The sequence below is a fragment of the Phoxinus phoxinus genome (assembly GCF_949152265.1).
Source record: "Phoxinus phoxinus genome assembly, chromosome: 12".
NCBI lineage: Eukaryota > Metazoa > Chordata > Actinopteri > Cypriniformes > Leuciscidae > Phoxinus > Phoxinus phoxinus.
The window spans coordinates 16,802,625-16,830,304 of NC_136887.1; the positions used below are offsets into that span (position 1 = coordinate 16,802,625).

Sequence of the window (27,680 nt, forward strand, 5' to 3'; positions counted from 1 at the left end):
ATCTATCTAGCATTGTGCGATGTTGAGAGAGAAGCTCGATGATTAACGACGTTATATGGAAAAGAGTCCTAGCAGGTGTCTTTTTGGAAATATAATACTTTAATCAACACACTCACATGAGTTATTTATGTAATACATACAACATATGTATGCGTCTATAACAGTTAGACTTTGATATTTTTTGACACTAGTGTGCTTATTTTTTTAGGGATGCAAATGGATTGTGCAGGTGAACACCAGAAAACCCTAGGCCTACGAATGAACACCAGAGGATTGGGTAAGTCAAAATAATTAATTTGATCTTGTTTTAAAGTATATTTCAGTATGTTTTCTGGTTAGAAAGACATAGTTAATGAATTGTGTAAATAATATTTTAAAGCACACTCTTGAGTTTCAGATATCATATTAACATTAACTCAAATATAATGTTATGAAATATACATAATCATGTAGGCAGCCTTTTCAATAGCATATTAAATAGCCCTTAAACTAAGAGTGGTTTCACACTTGGTCCACTTCAAGGAGTTAGCTAGGCCTATGAGTTTGGTTCTTTCAAAGAGGACTCAAGTATGAAAACACTCTAGCTTCCCCACCATCAAAATAGGAATGTTGGCACGTATGTATGTGAGATTTAGATTGAGAATTTGTATGATAGTGTTAGATTTATCCTCTGCTGCATTTATTTTCTCCATTTGAAGAAAGGTTTTTATACAGTGGTGGGGTCAAATTTGGCTAATGGGGTATTTTATGTTTGAGGCCTTGCTTTGCAACTGCTCCAATCTGTCCTGGTGAATGGCATTTACAGTATGTGGCTTGTGTACTATTGGTTAATTTAGTAGGAAAACTACAACCTAAGTATTATGATATAACATTGTTTTGATTATGTTCTAGATTTTTTTTTTTTTCAAGCTATAGGGCCTAATTGTTAACGTTATTATAGTGCTGGGTCTGGATGGTTGGAATTTTAAATATGAATGGCTTTCGGTCTCTCGCTGGTCGGATATATTGAAAAGAATGCTGATTTTTAGAAGGCAGCTGTCTGACTCTGAAATGGCAAACTGGAACATGGTTTGTGTTACATTAGCAACACATTATTAGCTGTCTGATAATGTTGTCGAGCTAAAAGCTAATCGTATCAATTACCATAATACATACTTACAGCTGTGTAAAAATATATAAATTATACAAGCTCATAGCTATTGGTAAGAATTATTTTATTTATAATTATAATTGGCTTAAATAAAAAATTCTGACAGTGAGACTTGGTAACCACAGGTAAAACCATGCATGGCTACTCACTCACTACCACTGTATAAATAAATGCCTAAATACTGGTAAAAACTATACACACACTGAATTATATATTCCTCTACCCACCTAATAAATCTAATGCAATATAAATTACTATAATATATAGTAATTCAATATAAATATTCCACATTTCTGCCCAAACTATGGTAAATTACTACAGTACATTCATGGTAAATGTTTGTAAGGGTAGTGATTAGGGGATTTAAAGTCTTCTAACTTCGTTCATGACACAATGTTTCTGCTGTTTACCTCATCAGTCGTGTTGGGAATGTAGAGGCTGTTTCATCCGATTTAAAACTACTTTAATCATTGAATGGTTTGTAACAGAGACAGGTGTGTTGAATTGAACCGCTTCTCACTAGATGTCTCACCGCGGTTTAATAATAGTGTCCGGGACGGGGAGTAAAAGCTTGCGGTCCGTTATCCACTGGGCCGTGCTGTGAAATTCACAGTAAACTCGTGAAACTGAAAACGTTTCTCGGCTCAGTCTAAGCGCTCATGGGTACGCATATTGCGTATATCTGTACAGCTGCAGTCGCCACTGCGGCCACGCGCATATCTAAACAAATTTATCCGCACCGGCAGGAGGGAGGTTGGGGCCGGATGGAGATGCTTGAATAGCCCTGCGTTAAAGGATCACCCTTCTGATACATCGACTTCTTAGACGACCCTGAATAAATTTACTTTATTTTTCTTCTTCTGAATCAGTTTCTGGTTCAAACAGTAGGCTATGACTGAATTTAACCAGTATTTCCACTTGCCATTGTGTGGATCAGGTAGTCCGAGCTGGTGTGATTGAGTGGATGCGAGGACTAATTTGCCTGCGTAAAGCAACGTTGTAGTTATATTCAAGATATTTTATGATGCAATTGACCGTTCGCAAAAGCCACACCCCTTAGTTATTGTTACTACGCCCGTCAAACAATTGAGAACATAGCCATGGCTGAGTTGAGCTCCATACATTAAGTGATTGGTTTTGGAGTAATGCAGCAGACATATCCTCCAGGGCACGACAGAAAGTATAGACAGAATAGTGCACGGGAGCACATGCACAAAACAGTTTTGTAAAATTATATATCAATAATTTTTATTTGATCATATATAATTTTACAAAACTGTTTTGCACATGTGCTTCCGCGCGCGCTATTTCAGTCACAACACTGCAATCAGAGGACGCGCTAAACCATCAACTCTCGATGCTGTTCTCTTCATTCATAACTCGTAGCCTACTGAGAAGGATATATTTGTGTAAATAGTTGTGTAAATAGTTGTGTAAATAGTTGTGTAAATAGTTGTGCAACTGCGCGAACTTTATGAAGTTTAATGCTTGAGTTCCAGAGGAATTTGTGACTCTGTACCTGTTCAATCACATCAATGTTTCGTAATTAGTTAGTCCGTGCTTTTTCTCTTTTTTTCTCGTTTGCTGACTGATGAGGGGGCCGCAGTGCCGTAGTGAAACGGTGTTTGTACATTTAGCCTATTTTTTAATTATAGTTGCAAGCAATCATAAAATACAGCATATGAAAAATAAAAATAAAAGAAAAAGGTGAGAAACGGACCTCAGGTCGGGCTTAAAATATAACCGTAATGTTCGGGTCAGGTTAAATTATTTCGGGTACGGGCCGGGTTCGGGCTTAAGTTTTAAGCCTGTGCAGACCTCACTGCCATAGGTTTGACGGAGGTCCTTCTCCTTAGTTACAGTTGCTGAGCTAGGATTGGACGATAACCGTTCGAGGGCGGGGTTTTGCGAACGGTCAATTGTATCACAGTTTATTACTGACTGCAGAGGCAAATTAAATTAAAATGTCACTCGATATAAGAATACTAACCTCCTCCCCCTTTTTTTCTAAATTTTACTCTTGATCCTGATCTTGTTTGATTCACTTTTGTGCATACTAAACATCGATTTTCGTCATATAATTTCCCCTTTTTTCCCTAAAGGTCGAACAAAAGAAATATTTGTGTGAAATAGGTCTGTGTCTTAGGCATGATTTTATATTTACTGTATTCAGTGTATTATGTTGCATAAGAGAGCACACAACAGAACGTCTCTTGTCTCTCTTATTGAGATGCTGGAGTCAGATGTGTATTAAAATTGAATTGACAGACGGGGAGTACAAAAACCAGTGACATTTGAGGAACCTTTGATTTTGTGACAACGTAGTTTGCAGGGCTTTTGACTGCTCTCCAGGGAAGATCCTTTGCCAATGCCTTGCTCTGAGTTCCACAAGCATTCCACAAGCATGTGAGCACTTGAGACGTTTTTGTGTGTGTCCCTTTAAATGCAAATGAGCTGGCGCTCCTGGACCCCTTTCAAGAAGAGGGTATAGCTTCAAGATCTTATGCTCCGGCATACCCGTGATAACAAAACTGGACGATCTCATGCACTGAATATGTTAGAAACTGTCAGTAGCTGTGTTCAGGCTTCATGTTCGAACTGGAGATGGACACTGATGGAGAAGATGTGACAACAACATGTATTTAACTATCTTCAAGTCATCGATTAGCATGTTACGTCATGATAATATATAAATCGCTCTACAGCTGCTCGTGTGGGAACTGTTGTAAGATGCCTACAGAGCCATCTAGAATATATGCTGCATGGAGATAGTTGTAGATAGTTTAGCTTGTTTGCGGTTATAACTTATGTTGTCATATTGCTTTTATGACAGGCTATTGCATTATTGTTATGTACTGTATTGCAAAATAGGTGAAAAGACTATTGTGACTACTGTACCGGTTGCACACCGGACGAGAAGCGCAGCGCCACATTTTTAAAATTTGAACACATTATTTTCTATGAAAGTACTCACAATTCTCAATTAACTCAGTTAACGTACGCCCTGAGTTAAAGTGTCCAGACTGCAGACTCAGCAATGATTTAATTGTAATTTAATTGTACCGTACAATCATAACAAAGTACATACATGATCGTAGTTTCATAATGTCCTTAAACGTAACAATATTGCTGGCCATAAACTGAGAAAGTGAGCGTCGGGTGTGCGTTACCTCGAGTTTTCCTAGGCGCGGCGCGACACTTCGCTTCTCGCCCGATGTGCGACCCCCTGTAGTGTTGCTGAATACATCGTACAACTCCAGCTGCTACAGGACGCAGAAATGGCGGACTCTGTTCTCACACACATTAGACACACAGGAATTTTGCATAATAATGTTGATTAACTATATTAAACGATATAAATATATATCTTGAGTATTGGCGGCATTTTAAATGCATTTTAGTCTGTTGCCCTGTCCAAATACCCACCTTCAGTCTTTGCACTTGACCACTTGTCTACTTGCATGACTTATTTCTTGTATTTGTCCCATGTGTTCAAGTAGGTGTGAAGACTGCAAGTGTGTATAGAACTTTTGATTACCGGAGGGGACACACTTATAGTCTTGTGTTAACAGAGCTTTTTTTATTTTTAAATAATCTTTTAAATGTCTGTTCAGTAGTCGCTATGCAACTAACATACGCGCACTAGTGTAGCCTACTAATTACATCACGTAGTGTATGCATGCACTCTCTAGGTGTGTTTTTGTAAAGTGAGGGAAGCACTCGATAATGTCAGATTGCACATTGTTAAATCAACATCACGATATTACCGTAGACAATATATATCGCTGCTCAATCACAGATGCAGAAAAGCTGATTATTTCATTTATATAGCAGTCTTATTGCACTTCAATATTCACAGACCATTGATTTATTGTACAGCTCTACTTCTGATTATTTCATCCATCCATCAATTTGTGCGTTTTACATGACATCTGCATAGTCCATTTTCATGACTGCATTCCAGGATTCCCTCTGCATCACAGAAATCATACGGTCTTAATACCTTTATCTGCACAGAGGTATGGTGTTCGAAAATATAGGTGAACATGTTTCCTCCTTTTGCAGCCTCTTTGCGTCCACATATTGTGCAAATTGTATATCTATCCTTGAGGACATCCGTTAGTTTTTTTTTCTATATCCAAAGTATTCCCATACTGAAAATGTTAACTTCTTTTTCAGCGGGGATACAGATTAGAGATAACAGGCACTGTCTCTGACATCATCTCCGATGTATGTGTGTGGGTGGAGCTAATTGAGCAATTAAGCAGTCAATTGGAAAGAAGTTGCTTATGCGCAGCTGAGATTCACCATCTGAATGACCATCCGTACGTGTTCATACCGCGATGCATCGGCATACCGGTATACCGTTACAATCCTAGATATAAAATTAATGATCTTATCAAGTGAATTTTTTAGTTTTAATGTACCCGTCTTAAATCCTGGTGGAGAAATGTAGTGTTTTCTGACCTACATGCTTCTGCTGTACAATAGCAGACCATCTTCACTTGAACCCAGGTTGAGTCTCTCATTGGGGTGAAATGTGGCTCAAGGCATCTCTGACTGTTAACAGCTTCTCTTTGGATATCAAAGTGTCTGTTAAGTCAGGTGTGAGGCTCACAGATGATTAACCACTCACGTGGCAGGTCTGGATATTGGAAGCCAGGCAGAACTAACAATACCACTGATCTCTGTGGGCCAATTAGTCCTTTAAGTTCTCATGTGAAATGCCTTCATGAAAATATGGAAAATACAGGGCTCCGGCGGAACATCCAGCTCGTGGGACATCTATCGGACCAGTGCTGCTCGCTCTCATGACAAGCACCTCATATTTTTTTCCAGAAAGCTTGTGAGAATTTGCGTATAGAATGTTATGCTTTATTAGGTATAAAACTTTTTACAATGTATAGCCCTCATTAATTCAACTTTTTATCAGGTGGCTTTTATTCTTCCAGGTATTCGCTGAATTCTGAACTTCATCTGACTTTGGCTTTCATAATTTGCTGCATAATATGTGTGTAAAAGTTACAGAAAAACAATGTGTTAATGAGAGCGTGTTGTCATTATCCCAATAGTCTTTCTGAGAAGATCGGACACCTGTTCACTTCCTCCCCTGTGACTGGTTCTCAGTGAGTAATAAGTTAGTGAGAATGTTTATCTAGCTTGATGTGGCCTTGGATTATGTGTATGTGTGTTCTTTGCAGAGGGTGAGTGGGCAACTCTGGCGAATTAGCTGAAGCACAAGAGAAAAACAAGTGGAGCGTGTAAACTCACTGGCAGCACTCATGAAAGGGACAGTTCTTTTCTTCCAGTGCTATTGTGCTCGTATGCTTTTTTGTGAAATAGAGAATCTCATCACAGAACACTGTGGGCCGAATGTAGGAGTTGGCCTCGACTGGCTTTGTATATATCTAAAACACAGTTATATGATTCACTAACTTTGATTTCTTCTGTTTCGGGTAAGATGAATCAGCTTAGGTTGAATTTACCAGCGAAACACGTTCTTTCCCAAAAAGATAATTATCCATATAGGATATTTACACACTGAAATATTGACGTGTAGACTAATCAAATTTCATTAAAAAAAACTGCATGGATAGCAGTGCTATAAAAGGTTCAGCATGAGTCTGTTAAATATATATGTTGCCTAGCAATACAACCTCTCTATTAAGTTGTTGCTTTTAAAGAAACTTATGTTTTGGAAGGGCCAATTAGCTGCTGTTCGTTTATTTTGGCAATTGTACTGTCAGACTCGCACAACCTGAAAATGTGGCTCAGAATATGCATGTTGCTATGCATCTGTGAAGCTCCTCAGTGGGAAAAACATGGCATGGCCAAGCTTTGATCAACTGAGCAGCTATCAGGTTTGTGTCTTTAAGACTCCCATCCTTGAAAGGGATACTCGGCACCCATACGGTGTGCATTAGCAATTTAGATCTGACAGGAGAAGTATTCTTCTGGATTTTGCATCTCAAAGGCGTGTTTTTTTTCAGCATCTTTTGCTGTCTGTCCGTACGCCCGTCCTGTCGTCCTTATTTTTCAGCTTTGAAATGGTCAGTAGTCTGTGTAAACCTACATGCTGAGGAGAATTACTCACTGACTATGAAGAATAGATAATATGCCCAATTCTATTTTTGTGGTTCATGTTCAGAGTGACCAAATCCTACATCCATCTCCCATTCATTAATCTAGTCTCAATTGACTACAGGCTTTTTGCAAATTCTTCTATCACAGGGAAGTGCTTCTAATAAAATCTGCAACCAGAAGTTCTATTGATCGTTCTAAATGTTAATGTCCAATGAGTATAGCCGTCAAATATGTCACTATTAAACCAGCAATAAAACATGCAATATTGTATATTTACCAACAGCTGTTCGGCTGCTCTTACAATAGGCAGAAATCGCCACCCTTTATGTTCCTTGGCACAGGAAATCTATTGATCCTCCAGCAAGAACAAAAAATATACACAGAATGTCAAGAGACATGCACCCTTAATGATGTTTTTGATCTAAAAGGGCAATAACAATGCCAACATTGCCCCCTTCAGTGCATGATATATCTTCTTTTCATACACAGGCACTAACAAGCACACAACAAAATCTCCACTGGCAGAAGGAGGAAAACATCAGCTCTTTGAGTTTCACTGCCTGAATTGCAGAGGGTCTAAGCTTTGTTATTGTACTATAATACTCAATAAGAGAACATCTAAACTTGGGCACCAGCGCAACATTGTTCTCACAAGAAAAAACTATTCTATGGTTATTATTTTCATCTAATATTTTGAAAGGTGCATCATTGCCTCCATTTTATATTCCAGGGATTACCTGTTTTGTAATCTTGCAACAGGGGTCTAATATACGGACTTGTTATACAGTATTTTCTCTAAATAAGGGAATAACAATAGGGATGGACTTTTGGCTCAGAGCCAGTATGACTTTTGGGCTACTTGACAGACCTTTGGAACCGGTGCTGTACTACCACTGAAAATCTTAAAGCTACACTGTAATTTAAGTCGAATGGCAGAAGCCATGTTGAGTCTCCATCTGGAAAATACATTAGCCAAAGAGGGACATACAGTACCTGGAAATTCAAGCTTTGCCTTTCGCGTTTTTACACTCGGTGGCACCGTGACGAATGCGAGGGGAAGATTACTTGCGACTGCCGGCAGATAATACGGCCACCGTAGGAGTTAAAACGCCCTCGGAATGGGAGCGGCTAGAAAGTAATATTCAGTTGGTAGTCATATACAATTTCACCGCTAGATGGGAGAAAATCCTACACAATGTAGCTTTAAGCTTTGTCTGGTACGTGCATTTCCATGCATTGCAAACTTAAATGTTTGGTTTTCTGTTGTGTTTTACATTGATTGTAGTTGCAAATTTGGTTGATCTGTTACCAAGATAATCTCGCTGACAGACATGCAATTTTGTTAAAATTGCAAAACCGGCTTGTGATTGTCTTATAAGTAGGGTTGGGTACCGAAACGCGGTGCCAATAGGGAACCAGTTCAGACGTAAACGGTTGTAACGAAACCAAATAAGAACGCAAATTTTTGTGCCTGATTTCTGTGCCTGACTTTTTTTTTACCGCCCCCTGTGAAACATCATTCATTTAGTTAGTTTTTTAAATAAGAGACGATCTAGCGCTGAAATGTGTTTTTTAAATCAAGTGATCAAAGTGTTCGTTGCCGCTGCGATCAGTGGCGCGGATACAGTGTTTTCTCTTGTCTTCACTCGGACCCGCGCTTCAATCCGTTGCGGAGACTCCCTATTCGTTTCGGTGAAATCACAAAATATAATGCACACAAACGTGTCCATGCTTGATTTACAACCATTGATGAGCATAATCTGTTTTGATGAGAGAAAAAAAACTGTACGAATGCGGATTAGTACCCAGAACCTCTGACACGCTTGACGGAAGTTCAAGTTCAGCAGGCTGCCAGTGTCTCTATAGCACGCAGTGTGTTTATCGTGCAATTTATACTCGAAAATGAGTTTTTATGTGCATATGATACGCCGTTTTCGCGTGCATTTGATACACACTTCATTGCGTGTAATACACACGCATCCCACACCACTAATTCTACCCAAACGTATAATACACACGCACCCCACACCACTACTAAACCTACCCTAACCAACCCATGTGTATGCTATGCACGCAACTAATTTTCGCATATAAATTACACGATAAACACACTGCGTGCTGTAGAGACGCATTTAGTGTGATCGGGTTGCGACATCAGATGATGATAACAGCAGCCGTTCCTCTTCGGGTAAGTCTAGTAGGCCTATTTTAATGCCAACTGCAAATCTTGCATTTCAAGTAGGCTAGCAAACACTGTTGCCATTCAACAGCGAGTATGACAACGTGTACAAAATGTTTTAACAAAGTTCCAACACTTCTTTATACGAGGCTGTAGGCTACGGTGTGTGTTAAATATTTCTGCTCAGTGTCAGATATTTCTCTGCTTAAAGTAAGTCATAATATGTGAAGACAAAATGTTGATCTTAACTTAAAGGGTTAGTTCGCCCATTTAAGACATGAAGTTGTATGCAATCCTTACCAGCACTATAGTGCATACACACTGACCCACTCTGTGGTCATCTCCCTGGTCAGAGTTCTGGCCGCTGGAAGTTTTTCAAGAAAGTAGTCCTGGTTAGTTTCCGGGGCCTCAAAACTGTGCGTTTTACGTGAAAAAAATGATTTGCGTTTCAAAGCTTGATTAATTTACATCACAAAAAACACTCCATACAAAATTCATACCTCAGTTTTAATCGGCACTATTTTCTTTCCATTTCTATCAATCCGCGCTGCTGTCAATGTCAACAGTGCGCACGTTCCGATCAGCTGTTGATAGCACGACTCGCTGACAACATGTCTGATTACGAAACTTCTGATGATGAAACCAATTTTAGCACTATGTCAGACGGAATGTGGTTGGGGATGTAATCGTCTTCGCTGAAGTGAGCACTGCACACACGAAAATCCTTGATTCTGGATATTTTAGCTCCCGCAGAGTAGCCGATGGCAACCAGCCAAAGCTGTCTCATAGCTATATCCGAAACAGGAAAACGATGGAAACTGAACAGTGATACCGGCACATTCTTGTGGTCACAACCTGGGAATTTACAAGTTCGCACCATTGTTAATTTTCTACTTTTTACGTCGTTGTCATTCGATTGTGTAAACACTATGGAACAGCTGATCGGAATTTGCGCACTGTTGACGTTGACAGCAGTGCGGATTGATAGAAATGGAAAGAAAATAGTGCCCATTAAAACTGAGGTATGAATTTTGTCTGGAGTGTTTTTTGTGATGTAAATTAATCAAGCTTTGAAACGCAAATAATTTTTTCACGTAAAAATGCACAGTTTTGAGGCCCCGGAAACTAACCAGGACTACTTTCTTGAAAAACTTCCAGTGGCCAGGGAGGTGACCACAGAGTGGGTCAGTGTGTACTATAGTGCTGGTAAGGATTGCATACAACTTGATGTCTTAAATGGGCGAACTAACCCTTTAAGTGTTTTACATCAGTAGCCTATTAAACGGTGCAATTTTTCATTTAATCAGAAAATCTATAAATATTTAAGTTAATATTGTGTCAAGTTTGGCCCTGTAAATAAAAGGGTATTATTGTTTGACAAAGTGTGTGCGGTTTAGTTTTCTTAAGTACCGGTTCAAGAACCAACCCTTTCACGCATATTGGTCACTACAGTGGACAGCTATTTAAAAAGCATTTTCTTGAATTTGCACGGGTTTTGATGGTAAAGTTGCACATCAAACTCTTCAGTGGACCCTGGTGTATCATCCTATACATTGCAACCAAGTTGTAAGCCGTTGTGTTTTGATTTTTTCCCCCTCCAAACCAAGATGGCCGATGGTCAGTCAGACATGCCAAGTTGCTCCGGAATATCCACCCATTCCTTCTATCCTAGGAGACTTATGTAGGTAAAAAAAATATTGCAGCATCAAGCAATATCTAATGAGTCATATCACAGGAACATTTTCCAAGTTTTGATTTTAGATTGGGAGAAAAATCTGATTAATCACCTGTTCACTATAGTGGACCTCATGCATCCAATGGCTATATTTCAGCTACAATTCATACTTATACTGTGAATATTGTTTTTGAAAATACTTAATCTGCAGTTACTTTTTTTACTGTTAATTCATGTATTTGTATTATTAGAATGTAATTTTCATTGACATTGAAAAAAGTTATGTGATTACATTATGTGTGTGACTTGTAATGCATTACTTTACTAATTTAATCAAAAAAGTAATCTAATTACATAATGCATTACTTGTTAGATCAAAAAGTAATCTGTTTGCGTAATGAATGTTGCTTGTAATGCATGCATATACTCGTAACATCAAAAGTAATCTGATTATGTAATGCATGTTACTTGTAATGCATTACTTTACTCGTAACATTAAACACAAATCTGATTATGTAATGCATGTTACTTGTAATGCATTACATTACTTGTAACATCAAAAAAGTAATCTGATTATGTAATGCATGTTACTTGTAATGCATTACTTTACTTGTTAGATCAAAAAGTAATCTGATTAGGTATTGCATGTTACTTGTAATACGTTACTTGTGAGATCAAAAAGTAATCTGATTGGGTAATGCATGTTACTTGTAATTCGTTTCTTTACTCGTAACATTAAAACAAATCTGATTATGTAAAGCATGTTACTTGTAACACATTACATTACTTGTAACATCAAAAAAGTAATCTGAATGCGTTATGCATGCCCCAACACTGCTCATTTCAGATGAGATTGAAAAAAAACGTATCGCTAGGTTTTCTCAGAAGAGGGCTATGCTAAAAATGTGTCCATCTTGAACATAATCAGAATTATCAGCTAATAAGTGTAAATGAACATACTCTGGTGCACTGGAGGAAGCATCTGAGTGGTTTCCACAGTTGTACCTTGAAAGGCTGAAGAAAATTCTGATGGAATCATATCCTCATGTTCTGATATCACAGATAAGCGAAGTGCAACTTGTAAGAAGTTCAATTGCCTTTGCAATATTTCGGATTTATATATTTTTAAATATATTTTATAGTTTTCACATGATTTTATATAATTGTATTGATTAGTTTGTTAAATACACATACTTTATCTGTTTGATTATTGTATTATGTTTAATACAGTATCTCTTTAGTTTAAACCATAATGCATGCTGTCCACTCAAGTGGACATCTGAAAATCTCTTTGAAAAATGTGCAAAAAAGATATAAATAAAATAAAATCTTGTTTTTCATGCCCTAAGAGCAATAAAAACACATAGGAAAAAAATCTTGACTGAGGTTATCATAATTCATGTATGAAAGGGTTAAGCACCGGAACGGTTTAAAAAATACAGAGGTACTGGTATCGGATAAAACCCAACCAATACCCAACCCTACTTATAAGCATAAACTAGTGCTGTCCAATCAATTAATTGCGATTAAGCGCTTCTAACATACGTTTTTGTTTACATAATATGTGTATGTAGTATATGTATACATATATGCGTATATATATATACATATATATATATATATATATATAATGTATATGTTTTGAGTGGTATGTTTGAGTACTTTATTAAGGAGTTAAGTTATGGTTGGAATTTAATAATTTCACAGCTTTTGCAATATTTAATGTAAAGAAAAAAATTAAGAATCTTTAAGTTAATGAAAAATATAAATATAACTGGCAAATATAAAAATACTTTACTCATTATTTTTTTTTATTAAATTGTGGCCAGTGAAAATAATGGCAGGGGAAGTTATACTATAGTCTGACTGAGATGAGGGAAAAAAATCCTTCTTGTTTATTCCTCTGAAGAGATAAATTCTTTGTTGAACCTTTAAATAGCTTAAATCAACATTTGTATAAAGACTTGCCTTGAAACAACCCGTAACATTTAGAGGGTAACACTAGAAAGACTGGGTGAAAATGTTACCATTAATTAACGGTAAAATGTTTTCATCCGTCATGTAACACATGAGAAACCAACGTTTTTTTTCTTTGACAACAACAGTCTGTCCAAGTGGCGGGGGGTGTTTGTGAAAGCTGCGGTGCCATGACGAGATTGTCTCCCATAATTGCTTCGTTAAAAGCATTTGCTTTGTGTATACTAGAGTAATTAAGCAGTTGGAATTTTACATTACACAAGTGAAAATTAACAAAGAGCACATCTGGGTGTCCCTTAGGTTTAGTCATTAAAAAGCCCATTATTTTTTAAATTACTTTTTCAATCTTTTGGCTCCTTTAATCCGGGACTATTTCCCAATAGGCAGCTCCTGTTCCTTGCTTTTGAATGACTCCTGTTGGATAGTTGAACATTTAGAGATCTCATCGCCCAAACCAGCTGTGTTTCTCCCAGCCAAAGCCCATTTCGAAGACAAACAAGGCTTTCGTAGTCTGGGAGCTGACTGTCAACAGTGAAAAAAGCTGTGTATGTGCGCCATGCATGACTCATCAACTGCTACCGCACGGACTCTTCCCACCTTACAGCGCTCAGCTGAAACTTTGCTCACAGGGGCCACTGTTTCAAGCTTTGCGGTTCAGTTTACCTCTTGATAAACCCAGTCCATTTTGCATGCATTACACAGTGATTAGCCGGTCTATAGAGTGAGACATATTTCAAGTGAGTGAGGAAACAGAAACTCTCACTGAGATCTGAGAAAATGTTCTTAGGATTTCCATTTATTTAATGTGTTCGAGTGAAGGATCTGTTTGAACCACCAATAAATCAACAGCGCATCTAATTAACCCAATGCTTATTTTAGGGTCGACAGCTACAAAACCGTTGATTCGTTTTCTCTTCTTTTGTTTTTCACAATTAAAAAGAATCTGTGGCAATTTCTGTGGCTCCGAAACAGTGATCATACTGTACGTTGTAAAGTGAGAGAGGTTCAAATACGGCCGTTGTACAGTCTTGCGACATAAGATAGTCTGCAATAATTTTCTTGCATTGTCTTGCGGATTTTGTTCTATGCTGGGTTTGTATTTAAGTTCAACAAACATAAAACAAAAATGAAAATTCTGTTATTTATTCATGCCATTCAAAACCTGTTTGACTTTGTTCTGTGGAGCATAATATATTTTGAGAAATCGTTTTTTTGTCTGTACAATGGAAGTCAATTGAAACCAAGACTGATAACCAACATTATTCAACATGTTTTCCCCTCCCCACGAGTGAAAGTCATTCAAGTTTGGAACAATATGAGCGTGAGTAAATAATGGCAGAATTAATTTTCCTTTGATCCATCCCTTTAAGTGTTTGATAATGACCAAATGTTTTACCTCTGCGGTGGTTGGGACATACAGTATGGTACTTGATAGTGGCAAAGCAATATTGTGCTTCAAAATAAAAAAAGCATTGCTCTCACAGCAGGTAACAGGGCCACAGTTCTACAGCACTTCAAGTTTCAAACCTGTGCTTTAACAGTAATGTGTTCTGGATTGCACCATCTGTTCTTCACAATGTCAAGTTCACCTCCATTTTTTTTGGCTGCTCTTACTCGCCCTGCTGTCTGAACATACGTAAGTGTCTATCTTTAGTTTTGAATTATTTTGCTACCCAGTGTTATAGCTTTAACTTAAACAGCTCCTTTCAGCTTCAGCAGATGTGTAGACAAAGGCCAATTCTCAACTTCCAGCTTGCTCTTTTTGTAAAATAGGTATGATTTCCTAAATATGTAAGGGATAATGTACATCCAGCCGGTTGTCCACTTAAAATAAACTGACAGGGTGATGAGGACCCCAACTTGAAGCAATCCATCAGCCTGAAGGGGATTATCCCGCTTATTACATGGCTACTTGCCACATAAGTAAATAATTAGACACAAAATATTGATCTGAGTTTAAATATTTTAAGTCTTTAAATGCAAAGCATCCGATGAGAGACATTTAAGTAGGGTCGGGCATCGTTTTGATTTGAACGATTCCGATTCTTCCTTTCGATTCTTGATTTCGATTATTTGAGGGGTGGAGTCAAAACATGTCACAGGCTCATTTCACAGAGAATTTTTTTATTTTGATTCAATAATGAGTTTTAGTTTTGGGAGCTGCAGCCCATGTGGTAGAAAATTGCCCATGTGGTCAGCCCACCAGACCAAAAAACATATTTATATATGCAGAACTTGCACCCTGGTCTGGACTCTCTGGACATACATAAACTAACTCAATGCATTAAAAACAGTTCTTGTTCTGAAATATGAGCATGTCTTCTCAGGCAGTATCCGTGAACGTTCAGCACTACAATCACTTACCTGATTTTGACGAGGTAACGTTGGTAAGCGCAGGGTTGCCCGAGGAGGACGAGCCAGCACGTCGAACACGCTACACTCATAGGCATAATTTGCTGGTGGGACATGTCCCCACCACTTTTTGCCAGGGTCGATATTGTCCCAACCACTTTTTAAAACCCCTCGCGGCACGAATGTTCCAAAACATATAAGTTCCAATTCCAATACAAGGATCAGTGGCGCGAATACAGTGTTTTCTCTTGTGGCTCGCGCACATGCCGCACTGTCTTCACTCGGACGCGCGCTTCAATCCGTTGTGGAGACTTATTTGTTCCAGTGAAATCACAAAATATAATGCACACAAACGTGTCCCTGCTTGATATACAATCATTGATGTGCATAATCGGTTTTGATGAAAAAAAAAAAAACTATATAGAACTCTGACATGCTTGACGAAAGCTCTACCACTGGACCTATAACTAGTGCTATCAGTATCACGTGTGCACCCACTTCTCTAATAGTGGCATTAACAGGTGACTAAAGTGTGTGTGGTTGTTGCGTGTATGTGTGTGTGATTATGTGTGCCAGTGCTGCCTCTTGCTAGCCTGGCTCCGCCCTCCTACGTGCTTCTGCTCAATTTTCATTTTCCTTCAGAACTACGTCTGGGATTGTGGTGTATTCTTGGGTTTTCTCCAGTAATTTTTTTACCGGTCCAATCAGCGAACAGAGGGAGTGGCTGAGAATGGTGACGTTGAGGTTGTGCTCTAGTTTGAGTCGTTATACGTCACGTCCAAACGTTAGGGATTGGTTATGGCAGATCCAGAGTGACTGGGCAGATCCAATAGTTTTAAACTTCAACAGAGGTCCCGCCTTCAAGGAAGTTAACGCTTCCTTCACTCTCTAACAAAGTTAGAGAGGCCAGACTCTCTGCACAAATGAAATGTACGAGAGTCTGGTAGAACCAGGCTAGCCTTTTGCAGCGGTGAGAAGGTCACTTAACACATGGAATTTCACTGAATTTGTAAAAATTTAGATGAATAAATAAAAAGCAGGTCAGTACTCTTAAATCAAATACGCGTAATAGGGGTGTGCGATATCACGGTTTTTGATCGTGGATGATTAAAACAGGGTTTCCGCGGAGTCATAAAAAGTAATAAAATGTCTTAAATGTAATAATAAGAATTTTAGGCCATAAAAACGTCCGAATTTTCCATACAAGGTCATAAATTACATTTAGCCACATCTTAAATTATGCTCGTTCATTCATTGGTTCTACCATCGCCTTTCCCCCCCCGAAAATGCACTGGCGGTGGCATTCATTAGTTTCGCCTGTTGTAGTTCTGTCTGAGGAATCTGGGTGTTTTTCATAAAAAATCCGATTTACGATTTAAATTGGTTTTATTTATTGGCATCGGCCATTACATATTTAAAACAGTAATATCCTATACTAAACCTAAACAAATCTTGACAAAATGATTTTCAAAATCAATTCCAGAGGAGCTGTAATTTATCAATTTGCTACAAGAATATTAACATACTCCTAAGGCGTATTCAGACTTTTTTTTTTTAAATAGTGATGAACATGAAAAATCATGAAAGAATGGTAGTAACCTCAGTTTGTTTTCATGCCAAGAGTTCAAAAGATAGCATTCAATTATTTTAGAAAAAAAGGTCTGAAAATGTTTTGAATATAAAGAAAAAAATAATAGATTCACCGTTGTTCTTTTTTTTACTTTTTTTTACTTTTACTTTTTCACTTTTTTTACGTGTTCTTTTTGTGTTTCTTAGACGTTGAATATATTTCAAAATCTGCCAAACTTCCAATACTACTTCTGAATAGGATGTCTACTTCAGAAATTGTATGAAAATTGTAAAAATAATGGTTCAGATCACTCAAACAACATATGGAAATGGGGGCGCCCTTATATGGGCAGTAATGCAAACTAGTGAAAACGTTTGGTACTGCGCCCAAACAAAATCTCACTGAAAGCTTCAACCTAAAATTTGAAACGCGTCTTCAGATTTTTGGCTTTTTTTTTTTTTTTTTAGCTTTTTTAGAGTCCACCAGGTTTTAAAAATATATATTTTATATAAAATATGAATAATTAAAATTGTAACATTGTAAATTTTTATAAACTCAAACTTCTATAACTTTTTTTCTGTTTAACTTTCTTAATTTATTTCACTTCTACAAAAATCTGACAAATGTCTTCTTTAAAACAAGACCAATCAAAGCTTTCTTGAATTACAACCATTGAAGTTCGGAATGTGCATTTTCATGTCTATTAAAAAAAGGGGGGTGCCATTTAAGGGATTATATGAAATTTGTATTTCTGTCATTTATTTTTTGCCATGAAATTAGTCATAGATGCTGACATGGCATTAAATAAAACAATGTATCTATCCAGAGCCGCCCGCATTGAGAGTCACTTCCCGAACATTTTACAGTTTCATCTGAGAAAAATATTGTCAAATCATAAACGCACAGAAGGTCTTAATGGCAAACTGTCAAAATAAATGTTCAGTTTAACTTTAGAAATTGTGACAGAAATATAGTTTTTGTGCCTACTTGTAGGGCTGCATAAAATAAAACTTACAATAATATTTTTTTTCTTTACAGAAAACATTTAATTTGGGGGAAAAATGCAGACGGACTATAACTGTAAATCATTAGAAGGGAACACTTCTGTTACACTACACTAGATAAAATATATGGATTATACAATGTCTAGTTTCAGTATTATTTATTCTTCAGACATTCCTCTTTAAACTCAAGTATCAGCCCTTTGAAAAGTTTTCCACATTTGGTTTTTGAACATTGAAAATGAGTAAAATTCAACAATTTGAACATGAAGTCACATTGGGATCCCCATATCTATGGGATTGAACCATATAGGACCTTAACAATGAAGATTTCAAAAGAAAAGTTTGCTAAGAACCAGAATATAAAATCATATTGAGATATCTTTAATATGTTTTGAGTTACAGGCATGCAAACTTTGGAAATAATATTTATGACACTCAGAGGTATATTATATGCAACTGTGTTGATAGAAAAAAAAACATTTTGTTTTTCAAATATTCCTCTTTAAAATAAAAAAAAGTGATTTGACCCACAGTTTTTGGCCAGTGAAAACGTGTTGACCAATTTACTTATTGAGCCGCATTAAGATCTCCATATCTCTGCATGGGATTGAACCATATTAGGCCTTTTAAATAAAGATACCAAAAGAAAAGTTTAAGAAGAACAATCTATAGGTTAAGGGATCTTTAATACTTTTTTGAGTTACATGCATGCAATCTTGGGGCAAAAACAACAATAATTGTGTCACACACACCGTTTGGACTTTTTCAGTTTGCAGCTCTCCCCTTAGTTTATTGTCATGGTTATTAATTGATTAGCCATTTAGTTCAGCCGTGTTTGCCCGTTATCACTATTATTTTAAGTTATCTCTGTCTCTGTTCAGTTGGTCTTGCCTCGCTTAACACTTTGTAGAAAATATCCTGTGTTCCTGTTTACCGGAGTTATATTAACATACTTCTGATTCTTCTTTATCGTCTTCGTGTTCGTTCCTGCTACAACCAGTGAATCTCAGGGCAAGACCTAGACAAAATTTGCGCCGTTTTTCTAAATATTTATTTTGATTGTTTAAAGTTCTTGTTTGTTTTTCTGTTCCCAAACACCATGGATCTGCCAGCGGTACAGCTGTTGTGCCTTGAACAGAAGGACAGCTCACTCGAGGCACCTATTGAGGAATTTATCTGAATCACCAATGAAACATCATTCCCGGACGATTGCCTCTGTACCTTTCTGCTCGTCAGGCTGAACACCAGAGCGCAGCTGTCCGGGCAAGGGCCTCGAGTGAGCTTCAAGAACTTTTTTGAGTGGGTGCTGCTGTCCTGTAAATCGTCGCTCACTGTCGGACCATTCGACGACGACACCAGCATCACTGATTATCTAGTGACCAGCCAAAACCTCTCCAACTGCAAGAGTCGGCAGCATGAGCCCAACACAGGCCACGAGAGGGACTGCGCCACGACATTCAAGCCAGCGCCAACGACCGAGCAGAACTTCACCATGGAGCCTGAGCAATGCGGGTCTGATCTGGTGTGCGAGCCGGCTGCGCCATCTGTCGCCGAGGGAGTGCTAGAGTGAGTTTGGCAAGCACATGGGAGAACTCTTTAGATTTTTTAAGGTTAACTTTTGAGAGGTTGGCAATTTTTTTATAATTTATTATCATTAGTGTTAGTATTATTATTAAATTGAGATATATTCTACTGTACAACAGTAATATATGATATAGTTAAACCAAACTTTTATTTTGACTGGTTGTGGTGAAGACCTTTAAAGGAACACTCCGACTTTTTGGGACTTTATCCTATTCAACTTATCCCCCAGAGTTAGATAAGTCCATACATACCTTTTTCATCTCCGTGCGTGCTATAAGTCTGTTTGACGCACCCACCGCTAGCCTAGCTTAGCACAAAGACTGGATGTAAATGGTTGCAGCTAGCATACTAATCCAAATAAGTGACAAAATAACGCAAACATTTTCCTATTTACATGTTGTGATTTATATAGTCACAGAGTGTGCAAAAAACAAAGTCACATGAAACACAGACATATTTTAACCGTATAAATACTGGGAACTGTATTCCCTGAATATAGGGCGGAGTGATAACCGCAGCGCACCTGAGACGCGCTCTGAACGAACTCTCTGCTCCTCACCACGGCGCGTCTCAGGTGCTGCGGTTATCACTCCGCCCAAGTAGCAGTGCTTCGCCTTCAGAGAATATAGTTCCCACTATTTATACGGTTAAAATATGTCTGTGTCTCATTTGACTTTGTTTTTTGCACACTCTGTGACTATACAAATCACAACATGTAAATAGGAAAATGTTTGCGTTATTTTGTCACTTATTTGGATTAGTATGCTAGCTGCAACCATTTACATCCAGTCTTTGTGCTAAGCTAGGCTAGCGGTGGGTGCGTCAAACAGACTCATAGCACACACGGAGATGAAAAGGGTATGTATGGATTTATCTAACTCTGGGGGATAAGTTGAATAGGATAAAGTCCCAAAAAGTCGGAGTGTTCCTTTAAGTTTCCGTGTGTTAATGATATAATGATAGTTTTTCTTAAATTAAACTGTAAAATGCTGATGAACTTCAGTGACTCTCAGAGCGGCTCTGGAAATGCATTCATGTTCTCATTATAGTGAGACGACAGAGACTGAAAAACACAGCGAGCGTCACGCATGCTTCAGTGTGTGTGTGTGTGTGTGTGTGTGTGTGTGTGTGTGTGTTTGTGTGTGTGGTGCAAATAAAATTACGCGTCTGCGCCATTCATTCACACAGACACGTAGAAAATGCACGATTCGTGTTTATATAGTCTCGCGCCCAGATGCGTACTCGGGTACTGAAATTTGGCACAGATTGATTTAATGTGGACCGAGTTCGGTACCCAACCCTAGAGCCATCTCCTTCTGGGCGTGAGGAGCCTGTGGCTCCACCTCTAGTCTCAGAGCACTCCAATCCCCCTCGACCCGTTGCCCTGGCTCTTACGTCTATGCTCCTTCCACCCTCGATGTCAGCATTGACCATCGGGCATTAGGCCTCGCTGGGCTCCCTCGGTACATCGGCTCCACCTGCGACATCGCCACAACTCTGCTGCTGACTTGCGGGCCGTTCGCTGCTCTCCGGCCCTCCACTGCTTCTTCTGCGACTAGCTCCTCCCTCTGGCGTTGCTGCGGCTCCGTCATGATCGCCAAGGCCATCAGTGTCCCCTTGTTCATCGTCTCTCTGGCTGCTCGGTGGGCTCTTTCTCTACGTTATCGTCGCCTCTGGTCGTCCCCATGCTGGCGTCTGTTGCAACATCTCGATGGCTCCTCACTCCTGGGATGCTGCCGTGGGGTGCAGTCTCAAATGTGGCCTGGATCAGTCACCATCTCCCTCTGTTCAAGGCCATTCCCTGGATCACTCCTCAACCTACTCCACACTGGACTATTCTGTTGAGCCCTCTCCTGGGTACCTGTATTCCACCTAGGCCTCCATCCATCTGCCGGCGCTGGGTAGTGCCTTGCAGGAGGGGACGTACACACACACACACACACACACACACACACACACACACACACACACACACACACACACACACACACACACACACACACACACACACACACACACACACACACACACACACACACACACACACAGTTTGTTTCTGCTACAGCCCATGACAGCAATTAATTAGATCAATTTTAATTGCTTGATAGCCCTATGAAACATAACTTGAATGGATATGTCCCATTTTTAAAGTGTGGAAATACTTTCTGGCTAAACAGAATGAAAAAGCTAATAATTTCTGCCTAATGGATTTTGAGTTGGTTAAATGAACTTGTTGGAATCGGAGGCAAAATAAGCGGTTAATAACAGGATCTCTCAGCTGAACATGATGGTTAAATAATGTGTATAGTTAGTTGAAATGTTAGTGCGTACATTGTTCTAATTATTCATTTTTGGCGTAGACTGTGCTGCTAATTCAGGGCCCACTTTGTGGATGATGACTCAATGCTGTTTAAAACGTTTAGGGATTACAAGGCTTCTGGCTTTGTATTGCTGTACACTAGCCAGAATATGTTTGTGATACAACACCAATCCCAAGACTGTACTCATATCAGTTTACCACAGCATGTCTCTGCACACTTTGCCAAAGCACTCTCTGTATCACGTTTGCGCTCAAGGTACCAGCATGAATATAAAAACGAACAGATAAGGAATAAAACCTTTGTCCTTTAATCAGAAATCCACAGTGACAAAAGCTAGTGCAACACAATACCACAAAGATTTGTTTATCACTTTCAAAACCTTGTGCGCCATGCTTTCTTTTCTGTATGTTTAGTTTAGTTTCTGTATGTTTTCAGCAGGAGAGCAGTTCTTGTATGAATGATTCTCGGTGACACACCACAGTCTATAGACACAACAGTTGCTGCTTCAATTGCTCTGTGTTCACACATTTTATCACCCTGCCAAACGGCCTCACGCTGAAATCCTGAAATTCAGGTTTAATGGTTGCCATGTCAACAATGGATTTATGGTTTTTATTCCTGCCCCCAGGGGTGCCCGTCTCAAACAAAATAAAAATCACTTAAGAATAAGGATGAATATGTAACTAAGTGTGATAGTTGATGGATGCATGAAAGAAGGTGGAATAAAATTCTGCAGCATGAGCCTTTAATGTTGTGGTATCTTTGTTTTGCCCCAGAGTAATTCACCTATATTAGACATTAATTAATATGCTAAAATTTTACATTTTTACCTTTTGATTTAGTTAGATTTAAATTAGACCATAATTTATTTGAAAATTCAGTATTGCTTTTAACCTTTTGATTAAAGGCTATCTTTACATGCAATGTTTAATACTTATATTGTTTTTCTTACTGAAATCAGGTGTGGTATGTTTCATGTCTGCTAGCAACGTGTGTATTAGAAACACATCAGATTTCCATGGTCGCCATGTGGCAGCAGATTAAATATCCAATCAACCCATGCGTTGCCTCTCCTGTGGTGTGATGAAAGCCTCTTGTATTGATATTTCCATGAATCCTCTCACACACAGCATCAATCCTGGTTCCTTTTTTACCTTTGTTACTTTTTTTCATACAAGTTTATCCACACAGTAAATACATTTTACTTAAAGGTACACTGCAGTCTGAATATTTATCTTTTTTTATCTTTCAATACTACCCAAAAATCACCTTTGAAAACATACAGTAAGCTGAACAACTTAATTCAGAACTTTTATACAGTGCCTCTAAGTGAACATGCTGATGGAAGAAATATAAGATGGGAGGACAAATATTTAATTGCTTCACAAAACTTTAGCATTAGTAAAAGCATTGAGTTTTTCCTCTGCCTGCTGAACATTAAGAAATTGGAAGAAATTTGAAGAGTTAAAAACATTTACACAGCAAGAAGAAAACAGTTAAATAAACAGTTCCATAAAATAACTAAAAGAAACATCAGGTTAATGTCCAAAGTGATTCGAATATGTTTTAAGCTTTAGCTATAGTAAGTGTTTTATATTTAATCTAAAATTGACCTGGCTAGCCAGCTAAAACGGCTTCATGGTACAGTCCCCTGTTTTTTTTGTTTTTTTTTATCTGCCAAATCAAAAAATTTAAACGGAAACCCAACAAAGAAGGTCACCTGTTTATTATTGTAAGCGGTTTTCTGTTTTATACAAGTCACCATCACCTCTTCAGAATGGATCTTCAAAGTCCAGCATAATGTACTCACTCGCCTTTAAAAATATTCAGAGTACAAAATATATTGCATCAAATATTTACAGATTTATTGGATGTTTCTCTTTTACTGTGAGGTCTGCAGCAGTGTAGGAGACTCTTTCATCCACCAAGGGTCCTGACAGTGGCTGCTTTCATAAAGGGATGGCATAAGATAAGAGGAAGCTTTGACCAGCTTGCCTTCCCATGATAAATCTTTATCATTTTAGGTGATGGTCTGACCTCAGAGGCATGTGCCAGCAAGGGGTTCTCATTAATACAACTTTAAAACCTCCTGGCTCATTCTTCCTATTTTCTTGACGCCTATGACCTTTCTAGAATTGCTGTTATCAAACAGGGCCTGCCTTTGAGTCTGAAGAAATGAAAGGTTTGAGTGCCATAGGTTTTGTGTGCCTTGAAAAATGACACATTCATACTCTTGTGCTGGTGTTATCATTGTCAGACTGAAAAGACAGTGAGAGATGGGTCTAGAAACGCACAGTGAAGTCCTCCGCACAATGTCAACACAAGCGATCACACCCAGTTGGGATTGTAGGTTTTTGCTTTGGAAAGTTATGTTTAGATGAAACTCATGATGGTTTTGTCCAAGGTGTTAAATGGGTCAATGATGTGTCAATTTATTCAAAATTATAATTACTCTTTCCCTGCCGTTTATGACACAACGATTCCCCGCCATTGACAAGTTTTTCCGGTGATCTGTGTTTTCACTGTTATACGGTAGGGGCAATGTTACGGATCTTCTAAAATGATACAGCATATCCGGATTCAAAAACAAGTGAATAAAAGATCTGCGTGAACCAGAAGGATAGAATTTGTTTATGCACATGTAAGCTAATGTGATTCCAAACATTCAACCGCTTATAAATCAAAATGACTTAACATTACAGAGAAAAAATGTCAAACCCACAGAGGTAGGACTGTGCAAGCGTTGAACTCTTTCTACTCAAACTATGATTTGATTATTTATTTTACATTTTTTTGATGAAACACACTTTAAGTGTTTATAAAAAAAACATGAAGCAGAGGCTTTGCTCTTTAGATATATTTACTGTTTACATATTCATACAACAAAATATTCTGGGGCCCATGAAAGTTTTGTGAATATGATGAAAAAAATTCTGGTTGGCAACTTATAAATAAAATGCTGGAGGGGAAATAGTTAAAAATTGAATTCATACAAATTTGAATTAATTTATTCTATGATGATCATGTTTTACATTTCGGAATTTATTTCGCTTTTTTTTTTATAGATAGTCAAAAGTGTGATGCAATTCTTGAAAAAGAAAAGCTTATTAGTTAGCATAATATTGTATTATTCAGTTTTGTTAAAATATTTATATATATTTTATAAATGTGTCTGCCAAATCAAAGTGATGTTGTGCAATTAGACCTTCATGAATGTGTGTTAATGTATATAAGGCTCTTAAATTATATGATAATAATTTGACTCATTTTTTCTGACATGGCACCGTTTAAGGTGTTTAATGTCATGTGGTGTTGTCTCCCCAAAAACTGATGAATATGAATAAATCATAATAATTTTTTTAGTAAACTATTATTATAGTTTATAATTATAATTATTATTTGAGACTGTTATTTGTCATTGACCCATACATGTTGCATTGAGATTTGTATTTATTATTATTAAATGTAGCCTATCAAATGTTGTTAGTTAGAGACAATCACCTTCACATTTGCCTTGAACCACAAGACCATAATTCCAGACACTTTATCTGCGTGATGGAGTCAGATTCACTTCTTTCAAAGGCAGCTGCGTGGCATCCCTGTCCAAAACACACATCAGATACAGCTGCATAAATAATTCTGCTGCAGGTTTCGTAGATGAAAGGTCAGGCAAAGTGAATACTTCTCATGTCAGTTCATATTTTGCTGTGATGTTTGATGTGTAGAGAGTTGAATCTTTTGATTTCTGGCCATCATTTTGAGTCATTTTCAAAGACTATCTATCTTCTCTACTTTTCTCAAAATGGCTCTAAACTGCACTCATCGTTTCCAGGGTATTTGACACCATTTGATCATCTATTTTCTGTCATCTGTGTGGTCTATATGTCTTCACGTGCCACAGAAACCCACTTTATGACTGATGATAGAATTAGAAGGAAATTGTGTAGGTTACAGTATTGGGCTGAAAGCTCAGATTTAGTTCAGTTCAATGTAAAATTGGGAAATATGGGATAAGCCTGCTCCATTACTAGACGATCTGGTAGATACAAGATATCTATATCCTATTTCTAAATCACATTTTCTTCAATATAATTTAGTATACCTGAGAGGATGGAATCAAATGCATACAACTTAATTTTTGCTAGATCTAGCCTATTTATGCTTTCATAAACAGAGGTTTACTTGAGCAATAGATGCAGGATTGTATTACCCGTGTGCATGTTTTTTACAGACCTAAAAATGTTTTATATATAGTAGCCCCAATAAGTGTGTTAAAAAAAAAACTATGCTTGAATGTGCTGTGTATGCATTACATAACAACATGTCAAAACAAGTGGAATTTGTTTAGTCGATTTTAGAGATCTTTAGATGCAGTAACTCAAAGCAGACTTTTGAAGCTAAATATTTAACTAAAAATTGCCGACTGATGCATTGCTCAAAATTTACAAAGTATTTTTAATCTCTCTGGTTATCAGATGTTGGTGGGATCATGTTCATGGTTAATGTGATGATTAACCTGCGGTTACTCTGTTAGGACACCGTTGTGAACTCGATGGCAGTCTAAAGAGAGTCAAGTTGCAGACTGCAGAAAATGTGGAACTGAACAGATTGCTCTGTTTATTCTAACTTTACACCTGTCATGCATTCCATATGGTCCATTTCTCATATTAGACAGCTACAAATAGGATTTTTCCCCATGACTTCTGGCAATCAGAAGTACATACATTCAATTTAGATTATAGATTGCTTCATGAACTGTCCAATATCTGCATGCATTTTAAACAGTATATATTTAAAAATCAATATATACAGATGCGCATGTTTTGGATGCACAATTAAATTACCTTTTAGCTAATCATTTGTACTTGATTAGAAAGTGTTTAAGCATTTGTCCACTATGTTTTGAATAAAAACAGACAATATATCCAGTTAAAAATTTTGATTATTTTACAGCTGTTATTTAAGAATATATATTTTAAGAAAAAATGCCTTTTGTATGTTGTCTAAATGCACTTTGAGTTCATGAAATCATTGTAAATGTAAGTCAACATCTTGAGGCTATAAAATGTGAACTGTATGAAACATTTTAAATGTATGCAAATTAAATACTTGTTTTCCATTACATTCAATCACATCTATGATCGCTGGAAATAACGGTATGATTCAATAAATTATTAGCGGGCACGAACATGGCTCCACTGCCCATGGTGTGGTCTGTGTTTATTAATGAACTCTATAATGGTCAATAATTGGTACAGAATGTTAGGACCTTAGTATGGAGTAAGCCCGTTGGCATTTAAAAGGGACTGATGTAACTGTATTTAGCGCTTTAAAGTCTTGAAGCAGAAAATTAGCCAAATGGTTTAAGCCCATGAGTGTTTGGGTTAATTGGTTGACCCAATCCTTCTCAATTAAATTTTTTAAAAACTGTGTTTCCTTTAGTGTGTAAAAGTGCATATCTATTACAGATTGCACCTCCAGAGGGATTGTACTTGCTAATTGATGGAAAGAGTAGTTTCTGCTCGAAGAAAGATGCAAACTTAGTTAGAAGAGAAGGGTCAACTAATTCGCTGCAATTGACATGAAGTAACAGCTAACTTGATGCGCTGTGACTTATTCCCAATTAACCTCTGAGTTTTCTTGACAATGTACCAGTGAGAATAGCATGAAAGTTCTGTGGTAGCTCCTGTTGTACTATTTAAGAATGTGTTGTTCTTCTGTGATTGTAGGAATTGCCTGCCGTATGTTGGATTGTTTGCGTCAATGTTTAGCCCCATGTGGAGA

General features: G+C 37.7%; 1 long non-coding RNA gene across 1 annotated transcript; it reads left to right on the forward strand.

Moving 5' to 3' along the window:
- Window positions 1-27,680, forward strand: LOC307007742. Its single transcript, XR_013799668.1, has 3 exons — window positions 1-75; window positions 209-277; window positions 26,431-27,680. It is a non-coding gene; the product is annotated as an uncharacterized lncRNA (long non-coding RNA).